Genomic DNA, 17,378 nt, shown 5'->3' on the forward strand with positions numbered 1-17,378 from the left:
CAGCCCCAACTACTACTGCAGCCCCAACTACTACTACTACTACTGCAGCCCCAACAACTACTACCACTACTGCAGCCCCAACTACTACTACTACTACTACTGCAGCCCCAACAACTACTACCACTACTGCAGCCCCAACTACTACTACTACTACTGCAGCCCCAACAACTACTACCACTACTGCAGCCCCAACTACTACTACTACTACTGCAGCCCCAACAACTACTACCACTACTGCAGCCCCAACTACTACTACTACTACTGCAGCCCCAACTACTACTACTACTGCAGCCCCAACTACTACTACTACTACTGCAGCCCCAACTACTACTACTACTACTACTGCAGCCCCAACAACTACTACCACTACTGCAGCCCCAACTACTACTACTGCAGCCCCAACTACTACTACAACTACTGCAGCCCCAACAACTACTACCACTACTGCAGCCCCAACTACTACTACTACTACTGCAGCCCCAACAACTACTACCACTACTGCAGCCCCAACTACTACTACTACTACTGCAGCCCCAACAACTACTACCACTACTGCAGCCCCAACTACTACTACTACTACTGCAGCCCCAACTACTACTACTACTGCAGCCCCAACTACTACTACTACTACTGCAGCCCCAACTACTACTACTACTACTACTGCAGCCCCAACAACTACTACCACTACTGCATCCCCAACTACTACTACTACTGCAGCCCCAACTACTACTACAACTACTGCAGCCCCAACAACTACTACCACTACTGCAGCCCCAACTACTACTACTGCAGCCCCAACTACTACTACAACTACTGCAGCCCCAACTACTACTACTGCAGCCCCAACTACTACTACTACTACTGTAGCCTCAACAACTACTACAACTACTGCAGCCCCAACTACTACTACTACTACTGTAGCCTCAACAACTACTACAACTACTGCAGCCCCAACAAGTACTACTATTACTGTAGCCCCAACTACTACTACTACTACTGTAGCCCCAACAACAACTACTACTTCTGCAGCCCCAACTACTACTACTACTACTGCAGCCCCTACAACTACTACTACTACTGCAGCCCCAACTACTACTACTACTCCTGCAGCCCCAACTACTACTACTGCAGCCCCAACTACTACAAATACTGCAGTCCCCACTACTACTACTACTACTGCAGCCCCAACAACTACTACTACTACCACTACTGCAGCCCCAACTACTACTACTACTGTAGCCCCAACAACTACTGCAGCCCCAACTACTACTACAACTACTGCAGCCCCAACTACTACTACTACTACTGCAGCCCCAACTACTACTACCACTACTGCAGCCCCGACAACTACTACTCCTACTGCAGCCCCAACTACTACTACAACTACTGCAGCCCCAACAAGTACTACTATTACTGCAGCCTCAACTACTACTACTACTACTGTAGCCCCAACAACAACTACTACTTCTGCAGCCCCAACTACTACTACTACTACTGCAGCCCCTACAACTACTACTACTACTGCAGCCCCAACTACTACTACTACTCCTGCAGCCCCTACAACTACTACTACTACTGCAGCCCCAACTACTACTACTGCAGCCCCAACTACTACTACTACTACTGCAGCCCCTACAACTACTACTACTACTGCAGCCCCAACTACTACTACTACTGCAGCCCCTACAACTACTACTACTACTGCAGCCCCAACTACTACTACTGCAGCCCCAACTACTACTACTACTACTGCAGCCCCTACAACTACTACTACTACTGCAGCCCCAACTACTACTACTGCAGCCCCAACTACTACAACTACTGCAGTCCCCACTACTACTACTACTACTGCAGCCCCAACAACTACTACTACTACCACTACTGCAGCCCCAACTACTACTACTACTGTAGCCCCAACAACTACTGCAGCCCCAACTACTACTACAACTACTGCAGCCCCAACTACTACTACTACTACTGCAGCCCCAACTACTACTACAACTACTGCAGCCCCAACAACTACTACCACTACTGTAGCCCCAACAACTACTACAACTACTGCAGCCCCAACTACTACTACTACTACTGCAGCCCCAACAACTACTACTACTACCACTACTGCAGCCCCAACTACTACTACAACTACTGTAGCCCCAACAACGACTACAACTACTGCAGCCCCAACTACTACTACAACTACTGCAGCCCCAACAACTACTACAACTACTGCAGCCCCAACTACTACTACCACTACTGCAGCCCCAACAACTACTACTACTACTGCAGCCCCAACTACTACTACCACTCTTGCAGCCCCAACTACTACTACTACTACTGCAGCCCCAACTACTACTACTACTACTGCAGCCCCAACAACTACTACTACTACTACTGCAGCCCCATCTACTACTACCACTACTGCAGCCCCAACTACTACTACCACTACTGCAGCCCCAACAACTACTACTACTACTGCAGCCCCAACTACTACTACCACTACTGCAGCCCCAACTACTACTACTACTACTGCAGCCCCAACTACTACTACTACTACTGCAGCCCCAACAACTACTACTACTACTACTGCAGCCCCATCTACTACTACCACTACTGCAGCCCCAACTACTACTACTACTACTGCAGCCCCAACTACTACTACTACTACTGCAGCCCCAACAACTACTACTACTACTACTGCAGCCCCATCTACTACTACCACTACTGCAGCCCCAACTACTACTACCACTACTGCAGCCTCAACTACTACTACCACTACTGCAGCCCCAACTACTACTACTACTACTGCAGCCCCAACTACTACTACCACTACTGCAGCCTCAACTACTACTACAACTACTGCAGCTCCAACTACTACTACTGCAGCCCCAACAACAACTACTACTACTACTGCAGCCCCAACTGCTACAACTACTGTAGCACCAACTACTGCTATCGCTGCTGCAGCCCCAGCTACTACTACTACTACTGCAGCCCCAACTACTACTACCACTACTGCAGCCTCAACTACTACTACCACTACTGCAGCCCCAACAACTACTACTACTACTGCAGCCCCAACTACTACTACCACTACTGCAGCCCCAACTACTACTACTACTACTGCAGCCCCAACTACTACTACTACTACTGCAGCCCCAACAACTACTACTACTACTACTGCAGCCCCATCTACTACTACCACTACTGCAGCCCCAACTACTACTACTACTACTGCAGCCCCAACTACTACTACTACTACTGCAGCCCCAACAACTACTACTACTACTACTGCAGCCCCATCTACTACTACCACTACTGCAGCCCCAACTACTACTACCACTACTGCAGCCTCAACTACTACTACCACTACTGCAGCCCCAACTACTACTACTACTACTGCAGCCCCAACTACTACTACCACTACTGCAGCCTCAACTACTACTACAACTACTGCAGCTCCAACTACTACTACTGCAGCCCCAACAACAACTACTACTACTACTGCAGCCCCAACTGCTACAACTACTGTAGCACCAACTACTGCTATCGCTGCTGCAGCCCCAGCTACTACTACTACTACTGCAGCCCCAACTACTACTACCACTACTGCAGCCTCAACTACTACTACCACTACTGCAGCCCCAACTACTACTACCATTACTGCAGCCTCAACTACTACTACCACTACTGCAGCCCCAACTACTACTACCACTACTGCAGCTCCAACTACTACTACTGCAGCCCCAACTACTACAACTACTGTAGCACCAACTGCTACTACTACTGCAGCCTCTGCAGCGGTGTCTGTTGTGAGAATGGGTTTGCTCCATTCTCTGCTGGGACTGATCCTGATGATTTTGTTTTAACTCCTTTTTTCATTTTCAGCCTTGAAGGTGCTGGAAAGTACATCAGCGTTTTTTATTCTATATTTACAGCAACATGATGTTAATATTTGTCCAAGTTATTTATTTCCACTGAATCACTCTTTTTTTTCTACTGCAGGCAGTAATAACTTAAGCTACAAAACCTTTTTGTATCAAAATGTGAATCAGTGAATTTAGGTAGTTCACTGTGCTGACGTTAATTCAGGTGAATTCTTTGGTGATGCTACTTATTTATTTAATTGTCTTTATTTATTTGCACATAAACAATAAATATTTATGGAGAGTAAAACATGTTTGCAAGCGTTTTTTTTTTTCATTGAGTCAAAGTAATTTCTCTCAGACAATGATGTGATGTCGTGTCTTTGATGGAGCCTGGTCGTCCCCCGTAAATTCTTGTCAATAACTACAGTTCAATTCATTGATATGAATTGACACTGAAATTTCTCTCAAATCCTTGGTGCTAGGGTGAGGGGTAGCAGCAGGAGTTCAGCTCCATGGATTGATGAGACCTACTACTGTTGTGTCATCTGCAAACTCAATGAGAAGGTGTGCAGACATGGCTCCGCAGAGTGAACAGGAGAGGGCTCAGCACACACCCTGTGGCGACGCCATGTTCACGGTTCTGGAGGAGTTGGTCTTCAGCAGCCAGCTGCACAGTGATGTGTTGATCCCCAGGTGGAGCAATTTTTGTAATAGCTGCTGTGGGATTTTCGTGTTGAATGCTGGGCTAAAGTCTAAAAACAGCATGCTAATGTAGGAGTCCCTTTTTTCAAGGTTACTGAGGGCTGTATGAAGCGCAGTAGAGATGGAAACTTCAGTTGAGCGATTGGATCGATAAGCAAACTCGTATGGGTCCAGGGTGCTTGGGAGAACAGACTTGAGCCCGATATCAATTTTCTTTTCTTAGCCCTAGCCCTTCCTCTACACCAGGAGTGGCCAAAATGTGTGTTTCCGAGGGCCAAACACAACCACTTCAAGCGTGGAACACATAACCGCAAATAGTAATAGTTACTTTTTCGGTATACATTTGCATTTTATTACATCATTCTAACAATAAATGTTAAAACAAACATTGACAGTGGTTAAAGCCTAGTTTTAGTAAATCAACAATTGCAGACACAAAATTGCAGCAAAATAGTGTAAACTGCTTATACTAGTGAGAGACATGAAGCTGGTCTTTGGACATTATTGGCCTATTCATGTGTTGGTTGCAGCTCGTATGTCACAAAGGTGTGAGTCAGTCAGTGACCTCTGAGTCTGGACTAGATGAGGGTCATGACACTAAAAGTCTGCTCACAGAAGTGCTACATTACCCCATTTTGGTAAGTTAAAACGCAGAGGGCTTATCCCTTTGGAAACAGAAGAGTTGAGAAATCCCTCCCAGACGGATGATCTGGTAGAAGAGGCTCTTGCTGGAAACCCCACTTTTTTGCTTTATATATTTTAATTACTTTAAACAGATGAAAAATACATACGCATTACAGAAAAACCAAACAAACCAAAGAAAAGAGGAAGGGGGAGAAGGGGAGGAAGAGGGGTGGAGCTTAGGGGATGCAGCACCCAATTATTACATTACAGTTGTTCTCACTAGTGTTCATTTATTCACTATTATGTGTTTGTATTTAATATTGGTTATTATTGCAATAATTATAATTGGCATAATTTTAACAACCAACATCATTTGTATAATCCTATATATTTGTATTATACTATATTATATTTCATTATAATATCTTTTTTCAAATTTTTCTATATAACATATTTTATAATATATGTATGTATATATATATTTTCTACTATTTTTATTATTATTGTTATGTATTTATTTATTTTATCTTCATTATTTTCACATACATAAAAATATCCATAAGAAAAACATATCCCTATATACATGCATATGTACATACACATTACCGCACGTACATATATACACATACACACACCTGTATGCACATATATACATGCATTGTTATTGTTGTGCTACTGCATAAATAAGCTTAAGAACAACTGTATTACATAGTTACCTTTGCAATGAATGTAAATGAGATCTTTAAATGTCACACTGATATTTAAAATGATATTCGTTATGTACCACAATCATACACATAAAAAAGCAAACAACAACAACACTATTTGGAGAATGCCGTTCTGACCAAGTCCATTATATCTTTACATTTATAATCTACATCTTGCAAAAAAGATGCAGCATGTTCCATTGCTATCAAGTCCATGTCACAAAAATGTGACGACCTTCAGGGAAAAGATACACGTACAAGAAGGGGGATGATGAAGAAGTGTGATGCAAAAGTAAATACTCTAACAGTGGATGATAATATAGTATAATACAAATATATATGATTATACAAATGATGTTGGTTGTTAAAATTATGCCAAGTCTGGGAGGGATTTCTCAACTCTTCTGTTTCCAAAGGGATAAGCCCTCTGCGTTTTAACTTAACCAAAATGGGGTAATGTAGCACTTCTGTGAGCAGACTTTTAGTGTCATGACCCTCATCTAGTCCAGACTCAGAGGTCACTGACTGACTCACACCTTTGTGACATACGAGCTGCAACCAACACATGAATAGGCCAATAATGTCCAAAGACCAGCTTCATGTCTCTCACTAGCATAAGCAGTTTACACTATTTTGCTGCAATTTTGTGTCTGCAATTGTTGATTTACTAAAACTAGGCTTTAACCACTGTCAATGTTTGTTTTAACGTTTATTGTTAGAATGATGTAATAAAATGCAAATGTATAGCGAAAAAGTAACTATTACTATTTGCGGTTATGTGTTCCATGCTTGAAGTCGTTGTGTTTGGCCCTCGGAAACACACATTTTGGCCACTCCTGGTGTAGAGGAAGGGCTAGGGCTAAGAAAAGAAAATTGATATCGGGCTCAAGTCTGTTCTCCCAAGCACCCTGGACCCATACGAGTTTGCTTATCGATCCAATCGCTCAACTGAAGTTTCCATCTCTACTGCGCTTCATACAGCCCTCAATAACCTTGAAAAAAGGGACTCCTACATTAGCATGCTGTTTTTAGACTTTAGCCCAGCATTCAACACAAAAATCCCACAGCAGCTATTACAAAAATTGCTCCACCTGGGGATCAACACATCACTGTGCAGCTGGCTGCTGAAGACCAACTCCTCCAGAACCGTGAACATGGCGTCGCCACAGGGTGTGTGCTGAGCCCTCTCCTGTTCACTCTGCTGAGCCATGTCTGCACACCTTCTCATTGAGTTTGCAGATGACACAACAGTAGTGGGTCTCATCAATCCATGGAGCTGAACTCCTGCTGCTACCCCTCACCCTAGCACCAAGGGTTTGAGAGACATTTCAGTGTCAATTCATATCAATGAATTGAACTGTAGTTATTGACAAGAATTTACGGGGGACGACCAGGCTCCATCAAAGACACGACATCACATCATTGTCCGACAGAAATGACTTTGACTCAATGAAAAAAAAAACACTTGCAAACATGTTTTACTCTTCATAAATATTTATTGTTTTTGTGCAAATAAATAAAGACAATTAAATAAATAAGTAGCATCACCAAAGAATTCACCTCAATTAACGTCAGCTTAAGTTATTACTGCCTGTAGTAGAAAAAAAAGAGTGATTCAGTGGAAATAAATAACTGGGACAAATATTAACATCATGTTGCTGTAAATATAGAATAAAAAACGCTGATGTACTTTCCAGCAACTTCAAGGCTGAAAATGAAAAAAGGAGTTAAAACAAAATCATCAGGATCAGTCCCAGCAGAGAATGGAGCAAACCCATTCTCACAACAGACACCGCTGCAGAGGCTGCAGTAGTACTAGTAGTTGTTGGAGCTGCAGTAGTGGTAGTAGTTGTTGGAGCTGCAGTAGTAGTTGTTGGGGCTGCAGTAGTAGTAGTTGGAGCTGCAGTAGTGGTAGTAGTAGTTGGAGCTGCAGTAGTAGTAGTTGGAGCTGCAGTAATAGTTGTTGGGGCTGCAGTAGTGGTAGTAGTAGTTGAGGCTGCAGTAGTGGTAGTAGTAGTTGGGGCTGCAGTAGTAGTAGTTGAGGCTGCAGTAGTGGTAGTAGTAGCTGGGGCTGCAGCAGCGATAGCAGTAGTTGGTGCTACAGTAGTTGTAGTAGTTGGGGCTGCAGTAGTTGTAGTAGTTGGGGCTGCAGTAGTGGTAGTAGTAGTTGAGGCTGCAGTAGTGGTAGTAGTAGTTGGGGCTGCAGTAGTAGTAGTTGGAGCTGCAGTAGTGCTAGTAGTAGTTGAGGCTGCAGTAGTGGTAGTAGTAGCTGGGGCTGCAGCAGCGATAGCAGTAGTTGGTGCTACAGTACTTGTAGTAGTTGGGGCTGCAGTAGTTGTAGTAGTTGGGGCTGCAGTAGTAGTAGTAGTAGTTGAGGCTGCAGTAGTTGTAGTAGTAGTTGGGGCTGCAGTAGTGGTAGTAGTAGTTGGGGCTGCAGTAGTAGTAGTAGTAGTTGGGGCTGCAGTAGTAGTAGTAGTTGTTGGGGCTGCAGTAGTAGTAGTAATAGTTGGGGCTGCAGTAGTTGTAGTAGTTGTTGAGGCTACAGTAGTAGTAGTAGTAGTTGGGGCTGCAGTAGTAGTAGTTGGGGCTGCAGTAGTAGTAGTTGGGGCTGCAGTAGTAGTAGTTGGGGCTGCAGTAGTGGTAGTAGTTGTTGGGGCTGCAGTAGTAGTAGTAGTAGTTGGGGCTGCAGTAGTAGTAGTAGTAGTTGGGGCTGCAGTAGTAGTAGTTGGGGCTGCAGTAGTAGTAGTAGTAGTTGGGGCTGCAGTAGTAGTAGTTGGGGCTGCAGTAGTGGTAGTAGTTGTTGGGGCTGCAGTAGTAGTAGTAGTAGTTGGGGCTGCAGTAGTAGTAGTTGGGGCTGCAGTAGTGGTAGTTGGGGCTGCAGTAGTGGTAGTAGTTGTTGGGGCTGCAGTAGTAGTAGTAGTAGTTGGGGCTGCAGTAGTAGTAGTAGTAGTTGGGGCTGCAGTAGTAGTAGTTGGGGCTGCAGTAGTAGTAGTTGGGGCTGCAGTAGTGGTAGTAGTTGTTGGGGCTGCAGTAGTAGTAGTAGTAGTTGGGGCTGCAGTAGTAGTAGTAGTAGTTGGGGCTGCAGTAGTAGTTGGGGCTGCAGTAGTAGTAGTAGTAGTTGGGGCTGCAGTAGTGGTAGTAGTTGTTGGGGCTGCAGTAGTAGTAGTAGTAGTAGTTGGGACTGCAGTAGTGGTAGTAGTTGTTGGGGCTGCAGTAGTAGTAGTAGTAGTTGGGGCTGCAGTAGTGGTAGTAGTTGTTGGTGCTGCAGTAGTAGTAGTAGTAGTTGGGGCTGCAGTAGTGGTAGTAGTACTTGGGGCTGCAGTAGTAGTAGTAGTAGTAGTTGTTGGGGCTGCAGTAGTAGTAGTAGTAGTTGGGGCTTCAGAAGTAGTAGTTGTTGTTGGGGCTACAGTAGTAGTAGTAGTAGTTGGAGCTGCAGTAGTGGTAGTAGTAGTTGGAGCTGCAGTAGTGGTAGTAGTAGTTGGAGCTGCAGTAGTAGTAGTTGGAGCTGCAGTAATAGTTGTTGGGGCTGCAGTAGTAGTAGTTGGAGCTGCAGTAGTGGTAGTAGTAGTTGAGGCTGCAGTAGTGGTAGTAGTAGTTGGGGCTGCAGTAGTAGTAGTTGGAGCTGCAGTAGTGCTAATAGTAGTTGAGGCTGCAGTAGTGGTAGTAGTAGTTGGGGCTGCAGTAGTAGTAGTTGGAGCTGCAGTAGTGCTAATAGTAGTTGGGGCTGCAGTAGTTGTAGTAGTTGGGGCTGCAGTAGTTGTAGTAGTTGGGGCTGCAGTAGTGGTAGTAGTAGTTGGGGCTGCAGTAGTAGTAGTAGTTGTTGGGGCTGCAGTAGTAGTAGTAGTAGTTGGGGCTGCAGTAGTAGTAGTAGTAGTTGGGGCTGCAGTAGTAGTAGTAGTAGTTGAGGCTGCAGTAGTTGTAGTAGTAGTTGGGGCTGCAGTAGTGGTAGTAGTAGTTGGGGCTGCAGTAGTAGTAGTAGTAGTTGGGGCTGCAGTAGTAGTAGTAGTTGTTGGGGCTGCAGTAGTAGTAGTAATAGTTGGGGCTGCAGTAGTTGTAGTAGTTGTTGAGGCTACAGTAGTAGTAGTAGTAGTTGGGGCTGCAGTAGTAGTAGTTGGGGCTGCAGTAGTAGTAGTAGTAGTTGGGGCTGCAGTAGTAGTAGTTGGGGCTGCAGTAGTGGTAGTAGTTGTTGGGGCTGCAGTAGTAGTAGTAGTAGTTGGGGCTGCAGTAGTAGTAGTAGTAGTTGGGGCTGCAGTAGTAGTAGTTGGGGCTGCAGTAGTAGTAGTAGTTGTTGGGGCTGCAGTAGTAGTAGTAGTAGTTGGGGCTGCAGTAGTAGTAGTAGTAGTTGGGGCTGCAGTAGTAGTAGTTGGGGCTGCAGTAGTGGTAGTTGGGGCTGCAGTAGTGGTAGTAGTTGTTGGGGCTGCAGTAGTAGTAGTAGTAGTTGGGGCTGCAGTAGTAGTAGTAGTAGTTGGGGCTGCAGTAGTAGTAGTAGTAGTTGGGGCTGCAGTAGTAGTAGTTGGGGCTGCAGTAGTAGTAGTTGGGGCTGCAGTAGTGGTAGTAGTTGTTGGGGCTGCAGTAGTAGTAGTAGTTGTTGAGGCTACAGTAGTAGTAGTAGTAGTTGGGGCTGCAGTAGTAGTAGTTGGGGCTGCAGTAGTAGTAGTAGTAGTTGGGGCTGCAGTAGTGGTAGTTGTTGTTGGGGCTGCAGTAGTAGTAGTAGTAGTTGGGGCTGCAGTAGTAGTAGTAGTAGTTGGGGCTGCAGTAGTAGTAGTAGTAGTTGGGGCTGCAGTAGTGGTAGTAGTTGTTGGGGCTGCAGTAGTAGTAGTAGTTGTTGGGGCTGCAGTAGTAGTAGTAGTAGTTGGGGCTGCAGTAGTAGTATTTGGGGCTGCAGTAGTGGTAGTTGGGGCTGCAGTAGTGGTAGTAGTTGTTGGGGCTGCAGTAGTAGTAGTAGTAGTTGGGGCTGCAGTAGTAGTAGTAGTAGTTGGGGCTGCAGTAGTAGTAGTAGTAGTTGGGGCTGCAGTAGTAGTAGTTGGGGCTGCAGTAGTGGTAGTAGTTGTTGGGGCTGCAGTAGTAGTAGTAGTAGTAGTTGGGGCTGCAGTAGTAGTAGTAGTAGTTGGGGCTGCAGTAGTAGTAGTAGTTGGGGCTGCAGTAGTAGTAATAGTAGTTGGGGCTGCAGTAGTGGTAGTAGTTGTTGGGGCTGCAGTAGTAGAAGTAGTAGTAGTTGGGACTGCAGTAGTGGTAGTAGTCGTTGGGGCTGCAGTAGTAGTAGTAGTTGGGGCTGCAGTAGTGGTAGTAGTTGTTGGTGCTGCAGTAGTAGTAGTAGTAGTTGGGGCTGCAATAGTGGTAGTAGTACTTGGGGCTGCAGTAGTAGTAGTAGTTGTTGGGGCTGCAGTAGTAGTAGTAGTAGTTGGGGCTTCAGAAGTAGTAGTTGTTGGGTCTACAGTAGTAGTAGTAGTAGTTGGGGCTGCAGAAGTAGTAGTTGTTGTTGGGGCTACAGTAGTAGTAGTAGTAGTTGGGGCTGCAGTAGTTGTAGTAGTAGTTGGGGCTGCAGTAGTAGTAGTAGTAGTTGGGGCTGCAGTAGTAGTAGTAGTTGTTGGGGCTGCAGTAGTGGTAGTAGTAGTTGGGGCTGCAGTAGTAGTAGTAGTTGGGGCTGCAGTAGTGGTAGTAGTAGTTGGGGCTGCAGTAGTAGTAGTAGTTGGGGCTGCAGTAGTGGTAGTAGTTGTTGGGGCTGCAGTAGTAGTAGTTTGGGCTGTAGTAGTAGTAGTTGGGGTTGCAGTAGTAGTAGTAGTAGTTTGGGCTGTAGTAGTAGTAGTTGGGGCTGCAGTAGTTGTAGTAGTAGTTGGGGCTGCAGTGGTAGTAGTAGTAGTTGGGGCAGTAGTAGTAGTTGGGGCTGCAGTAGTGGTAGTAGTTGTTGGGGCTGCAGTAGTAGTAGTAGTAGTTGGGGCTGCAGTAGTTGTAGTAGTAGTTGGGGCTGCAGTAGTAGTAGTAGTAGTTGGGGCAGTAGTAGTAGTTGGGGCTGCAGTAGTGGTAGTAGTTGTTGGGGCTGCTGCAGTAGTAGTAGTAGTAGTTGGGGCTGCAGTAGTTGTAGTAGTAGTTGGGGCTGCAGTAGTAGTAGTAGTAGTTGGGGCTGCAGTAGTAGTAGTAGTTGTCGGGGCTGCAGTAGTAGTAGTAGTTGTTGGGGCTGCAGTAGTGGTAGTAGTAGTTGGAGCTGCAGTAGTAGTAGTAGTAGTAGTTGGGGCTGCAGTAGTGGTAGTAGTTGTTGGGGCTGCAGTAGTGGTAGTAGTAGTTGGGGCTGCAGTAGTTGTAGTAGTAGTTGGGGCTGCAGTAGTAGTAGTAGTAGTTGGGGCTGCAGTAGTGGTAGTAGTTGTTGGGGCTGCAGTAGTAGTAGTAGTAGTTGGGGCTGCAGTAGTAGTAGTAGTAGTAGTAGTTTGGGCTGCAGTAGTACTAGTAGTAGTTGGGGCTGCAGTAGTAGTAGTAGTAGTTGGGGCTGCAGTAGTAGTAGTAGTAGTAGTTGGGGCTGCAGTAGTAGTAGTAGTTGTTGGGGCTGCAGTAGTAGTAGTAGTAGTTGGGGCTGCAGAAGTAGTAGTTGTTGTTGGGGCTACAGTAGTTGTAGTAGTAGTTGGGGCTGCAGTAGTAGTAGTAGTTGGGGCTGCAGTAGTGGTAGTAGTTGTTGGGGCTGCAGTAGTAGTAGTAGTAGTTTGGGCTGCAGTAGTAGTAGTAGTAGTTTGGGCTGTAGTAGTAGTAGTTGGGGCTGCAGTAGTGGTAGTAGTTGTTGGGGCTGCAGTCGTGGTAGTTGGGGCTGCAGTAGTAGTAGTAGTAGTTTGGGCTGTAGTAGTAGTAGTTGGGGCTGCAGTAGTTGTAGTAGTAGTTGGGGCTGCAATAGTAGTAGTAGTAGTTGGGGCTGCAGTAGTAGTAGTAGTAGTTGGGGCAGTAGTAGTAGTTGGGGCTGCAGTAGTGGTAGTAGTTGTTGGGGCTGCAGTAGTAGTAGTAGTAGTTGGGGCTGCAGTAGTTGTAGTAGTAGTTGGGGCTGCAGTAGTAGTAATAGTTGTCGGGTCTGCAGTAGTAGTAGTAGTTGTTGGGGCTGCAGTAGTGGTAGTAGTAGTTGGGGCTGCAGTAGTAGTAGTAGTAGTTGGGGCTGCAGTAGTGGTAGTAGTAGTTGGGGCTGCAGTAGTGGTAGTAGTAGTTGGGGCTGCAGTAGTTGTAGTAGTAGTTGGGACTGCAGTAGTAGTAGTAGTAGTTGGGGCTGCAGTAGTTGTAGTAGTAGTTGGGGCTGCAGTAGTAGTAGTAGTTGGGGCTGCAGTAGTAGTAGTAGTAGTAGTTGGGGCTGCAGTAGTAGTAGTAGTTGTCGGGGCTGCAGTAGTAGTAGTAGTTGTTGGGGCTGCAGTAGTGGTAGTAGTAGTTGGGGCTGCAGTAGTAGTAGTAGTTGGGGCTGCAGTAGTAGTAGTTGTTGGGGCTGCAGTAGTAGTAGTAGTAGTAGTTGGGGCTGCAGTAGTAGTAGTAGTAGTTTGGGCTGTAGTAGTAGTTGTTGGGGCTGCAGTCGTGGTAGTTGGGGCTGCAGTAGTAGTAGTAGTAGTTGGGGCTGCAGTAGTGGTAGTAGTTGTTGGGGCTGCAGTCGTGGTAGTTGGGGCTGCAGTAGTAGTGGTAGTAGTTGGGGCTGCAGTAGTAGTAGTAGTAGTTGGGGCTGCAGTAGTAGTAGTAGTAGTTGGGGCTGCAGTAGTGGTAGTAGTAGTTGGGGCTGCAGTAGTAGTAGTAGTAGTAGTAGGGGCTGCAGTAGTTGTAGTAGTTGTTGGGGCTGCAGTAGTGGTAGTAGTAGTTGGGGTTGCAGTAGTTGTAGTAGTTGTTGGGGCTGCAGTTGTGGTAGTAGTAGTTGGGGCTGCAGTTGTGGTAGTAGTAGTTGGGGCTGCAGTAGTAGTAGTAGTAGTAGTAGTTGGGGCCTCAGTAGTGGTAGTAGTAGTTGGGGCCTCAGTAGTGGTAGTAGTAGTTGGGGCCTCAGTAGTGGTAGTAGTAGTTGGGGCTGCAGTAGTAGTTGGGGCTGCAATAGTAGTAGTAGTAGTTGGGGCTGCAGTAGTGGTAGTAGTAGTTGGGGCTGTAGTAGTAGTTGGGGCTGCAGTAGTAGTAGTAGTAGTAGTTGGGGCTGCAGTAGTGGTAGTAGTAGTTGGGGCTGCAGTAACAGTAGTAGTAGTAGGGGCTGCAGTAGTTGTAGTAGTTGTTGGGGCTGCAGTAGTGGTAGTAGTAGTTGGGGTTGCAGTAGTTGTAGTAGTTGTTGGGGCTGCAGTTGTGGTAGTAGTAGTTGGGGCTGCAGTAGTAGTAGTAGTAGTTGGGGCCTCAGTAGTGGTAGCAGTAGTTGGGGCCTCAGTAGTGGTAGTAGTAGTTGGGGCCTCAGTAGTGGTAGTAGTTGTTGGGGCTGCAGTAGTTGTAGTAGTAGTAGTTGGGGCTGCAGTTGTAGTAGTAGTAGTTGGGGCTGCAGTAGTGGTAGTAGTCGGGGCTGCAGTACTAGTAGTAGTCGTTGGGGCTGCAGTGGTAGTAGTAGTAGTTGGGGCTGCAGTAGTAGTGGTAGTAGTTGGGGCTGCAGTAGTAGTAGTAGTAGTTGGGGCTGCAGTAGTTGTAGTAGTAGTTGGGGCTGCAGTAGTTGTAGTAGTAGTTGGGGCTGCAGTAGTAGTAGTTGGGGCTGCAGTTGTGGTAGTAGTAGTAGTTGGGGCTGCAGTAGTAGTAGTAGTAGTTGGGGCTGCAGTAGTGGTAGTAGTTGTTGGGGCTGCAGTAGTAGTAGTAGTAGTTGGGGCTGCAGTAGTAGTAGTAGTAGTTGGGGCTGCAGTAGTTGTAGTAGTAGTTGGGGCTGCAGTAGTAGTAGTTGGGGCTGCAGTTGTGGTAGTAGTAGTAGTTGGGGCTGCAGTAGTAGTAGTAGTGGTTGGGGCTGCAGTAGTAGCAGTTTGGGCTGCAGTAGTTGTAGTAGTAGTTGGGGCTGCAGTAGTAGTAGTAGTAGTTGGGGCTGCAGTAGTAGTAGTAGTAGTTGGGGCTGCAGTAGTGGTAGTAGTAGTTGGGGCTGCAGTAGTAGTAGTAGTAGTAGGGGCTGCAGTAGTTGTAGTAGTTGTTGGGGCTGCAGTAGTGGTAGTAGTAGTTGGGGTTGCAGTAGTTGTAGTAGTTGTTGGGGCTGCAGTTGTGGTAGTAGTAGTTGGGGCTGCAGTTGTGGTAGTAGTAGTTGGGGCTGCAGTAGTAGTAGTAGTAGTAGTTGGGGCCTCGGTAGTGGTAGTAGTAGTTGGGGCCTCAGTAGTGGTAGTAGTAGTTGGGGCCTCAGTAGTGGTAGTAGTAGTTGGGGCTGCAGTAGTAGTTGGGGCTGCAATAGTAGTAGTAGTAGTTGTGGCTGCAGTAGTGGTAGTAGTAGTTGGGGCTGTAGTAGTAGTTGGGGCTGCAGTAGTAGTAGTAGTAGTTGGGGCTGCAGTAGTGATAGTAGTAGTTGGGGCTGCAGTAGTAGTAGTAGTAGTAGGGGCTGCAGTAGTTGTAGTAGTTGTTGGGGCTGCAGTAGTGGTAGTAGTAGTTGGGGTTGCAGTAGTTGTAGTAGTTGTTGGGGCTGCAGTTGTGGTAGTAGTAATTGGGGCTGCAGTAGTAGTAGTAGTTGGGGCCTCAGTAGTGGTAGTAGTAGTTGGGGCCTCAGTAGTGGTAGTAGTTGTTGGGGCTGCAGTAGTTGTAGTAGTAGTAGTTGGGGCTGCAGTAGTAGTAGTAGTAGTTGGGGCTGCAGTAGTAGTAGTAGTAGTTGGGGCTGCAGTAGTAGTAGTAGTAGTTGGGGCTGCAGTAGTAGTAGTAGTTGTTGGGGCTGCAGTAGTAGTAGTAGTAGTTGGGGCTGCAGTAGTAGTAGTTGGGGCTGCAGTAGTAGTAGTAGTAGTTGGGGCTGCAGTTGTGGTAGTAGTAATTGGGGCTGCAGTAGTAGTAGTAGTTGGGGCCTCAGTAGTGGTAGTAGTAGTTGGGGCCTCAGTAGTGGTAGTAGTTGTTGGGGCTGCAGTAGTTGTAGTAGTAGTAGTTGGGGCTGCAGTAGTAGTAGTAGTAGTTGGGGCTGCAGTAGTAGTAGTAGTAGTTGGGGCTGCAGTAGTAGTAGTAGTAGTTGGGGCTGCAGTAGTAGTAGTAGTTGTTGGGGCTGCAGTAGTAGTAGTAGTAGTTGGGGCTGCAGTAGTAGTAGTTGGGGCTGCAGTAGTAGTAGTAGTAGTTGGGGCTGCAGTAGTAGTAGTAGTAGTTGGGGCTGCAGTAGTAGTAGTAGTTGTTGGGGCTGCAGTAGTAGTAGTAGTAGTTGGGGCTGCAGTAGTAGTAGTAGTTGTTGGGGCTGCAGTAGTAGTAGTAGTAGTTGGGGCTGCAGTAGTAGTAGTAGTTGTTGGGGCTGCAGTAGTAGTAGTAGTAGTTGGGGCTGCAGTAGTAGTAGTAGTAGTTGGGGCTGCAGTAGTAGTGGTCAGGTGAGTACAGTCGCTCGTAGGGCAGCAGTTAGGTGTTCCTTGGACGGTGCCAACAGTCGCTAACGGAGGGAACGTGGATAAAGTTCCAAGAGCACAAACATTCTCTGAGGCACAGCCATAAACCGGGACTGCAGTCGTTCCTCCAGGAGGCAGTACTGCAAAAACAACAATGACAAATGAGAAATGTTCCTTCAGGTGTCCAGCTCTGCTCAAAACACATCACACTGTGACTCTGGCCAAATTCACAGATGCAATCTCACACTGTCATTCTTCTGTCATTTTGTTCTAAATTGTAATTTCTTTGTGGTTAATTGTCTACAGTTTGTAAACTACACTAATAAGATCCATAATATGTGTGTTTTACTGCAGCAGTTACACACACGCACAGAGCAGCCAGAAACTCTTGTAACCGACAGTGGAGTTCGTCGCTAAATAAGACCGAGTGCATCTTGAATGTTTGGTTGAATAGTTGGGTTCCTAATCTCCTGACACAGTTGTACATAGGGCTGGCTGATATGGACCAAAAGTCATATCTCGGTATATTTTGGTTGAGTATTGATATACGATATATATCCCGATATTTTTTCTGCAGAGTGAGAGCTGTGAAATTAAATGTTAAGTCAAAGTCAAAGCCAAATATGAGTAGTTTTATTGAAAACTCACTATAAAATGTAAACATAAACACTGTATAACAAAGCTCCATAAGGTGCACATTTAAATAAAAAATTCTCTTAAAAAAAAAATAGGCTAGAAAATAAAATAGGTCAATCTTTTTCTGAGGGCAGCGTTTATAAATAAAGAGATAACAAAATAAAGTGATCAGTTTAAGATACACTTTTTTAAACATTAGCTTGAGTTTACCTGTTTCTTTATGTTAACTAAATAGCTTATCTGAATTTGAAATATCCCAATATGGTCTATTTCCATATCTCATTTAAAAATATATCAATGTTAAATATCGATATATCGCCCAGCCCTAGTTGTATAGAACATCTGATGAACAACGGACTGGATGACGGACTCAAATCACCAAGCTACCAGGCTAATAC

At 45.9% G+C, this 17,378-nt stretch overlaps 1 pseudogene across 1 annotated transcript in view; it reads left to right on the top strand.

Annotated features, from left to right (window-relative positions):
- The window catches only part of LOC306982490, a 220,868-nt pseudogene that overhangs the window by 48,063 nt on the left and 155,427 nt on the right, over nucleotides 1–17,378 (top strand). The window contains exon 5 of the transcript in view: nucleotides 976–998. The product of the transcript in view is annotated as an uncharacterized misc_RNA (transcript). The remainder of the gene's footprint in view (nucleotides 1–975; nucleotides 999–17,378) is intronic.

Source organism: Gobius niger (assembly GCF_951799975.1).
Source record: "Gobius niger genome assembly, chromosome: 24".
Lineage (NCBI taxonomy): Eukaryota > Metazoa > Chordata > Actinopteri > Gobiiformes > Gobiidae > Gobius > Gobius niger.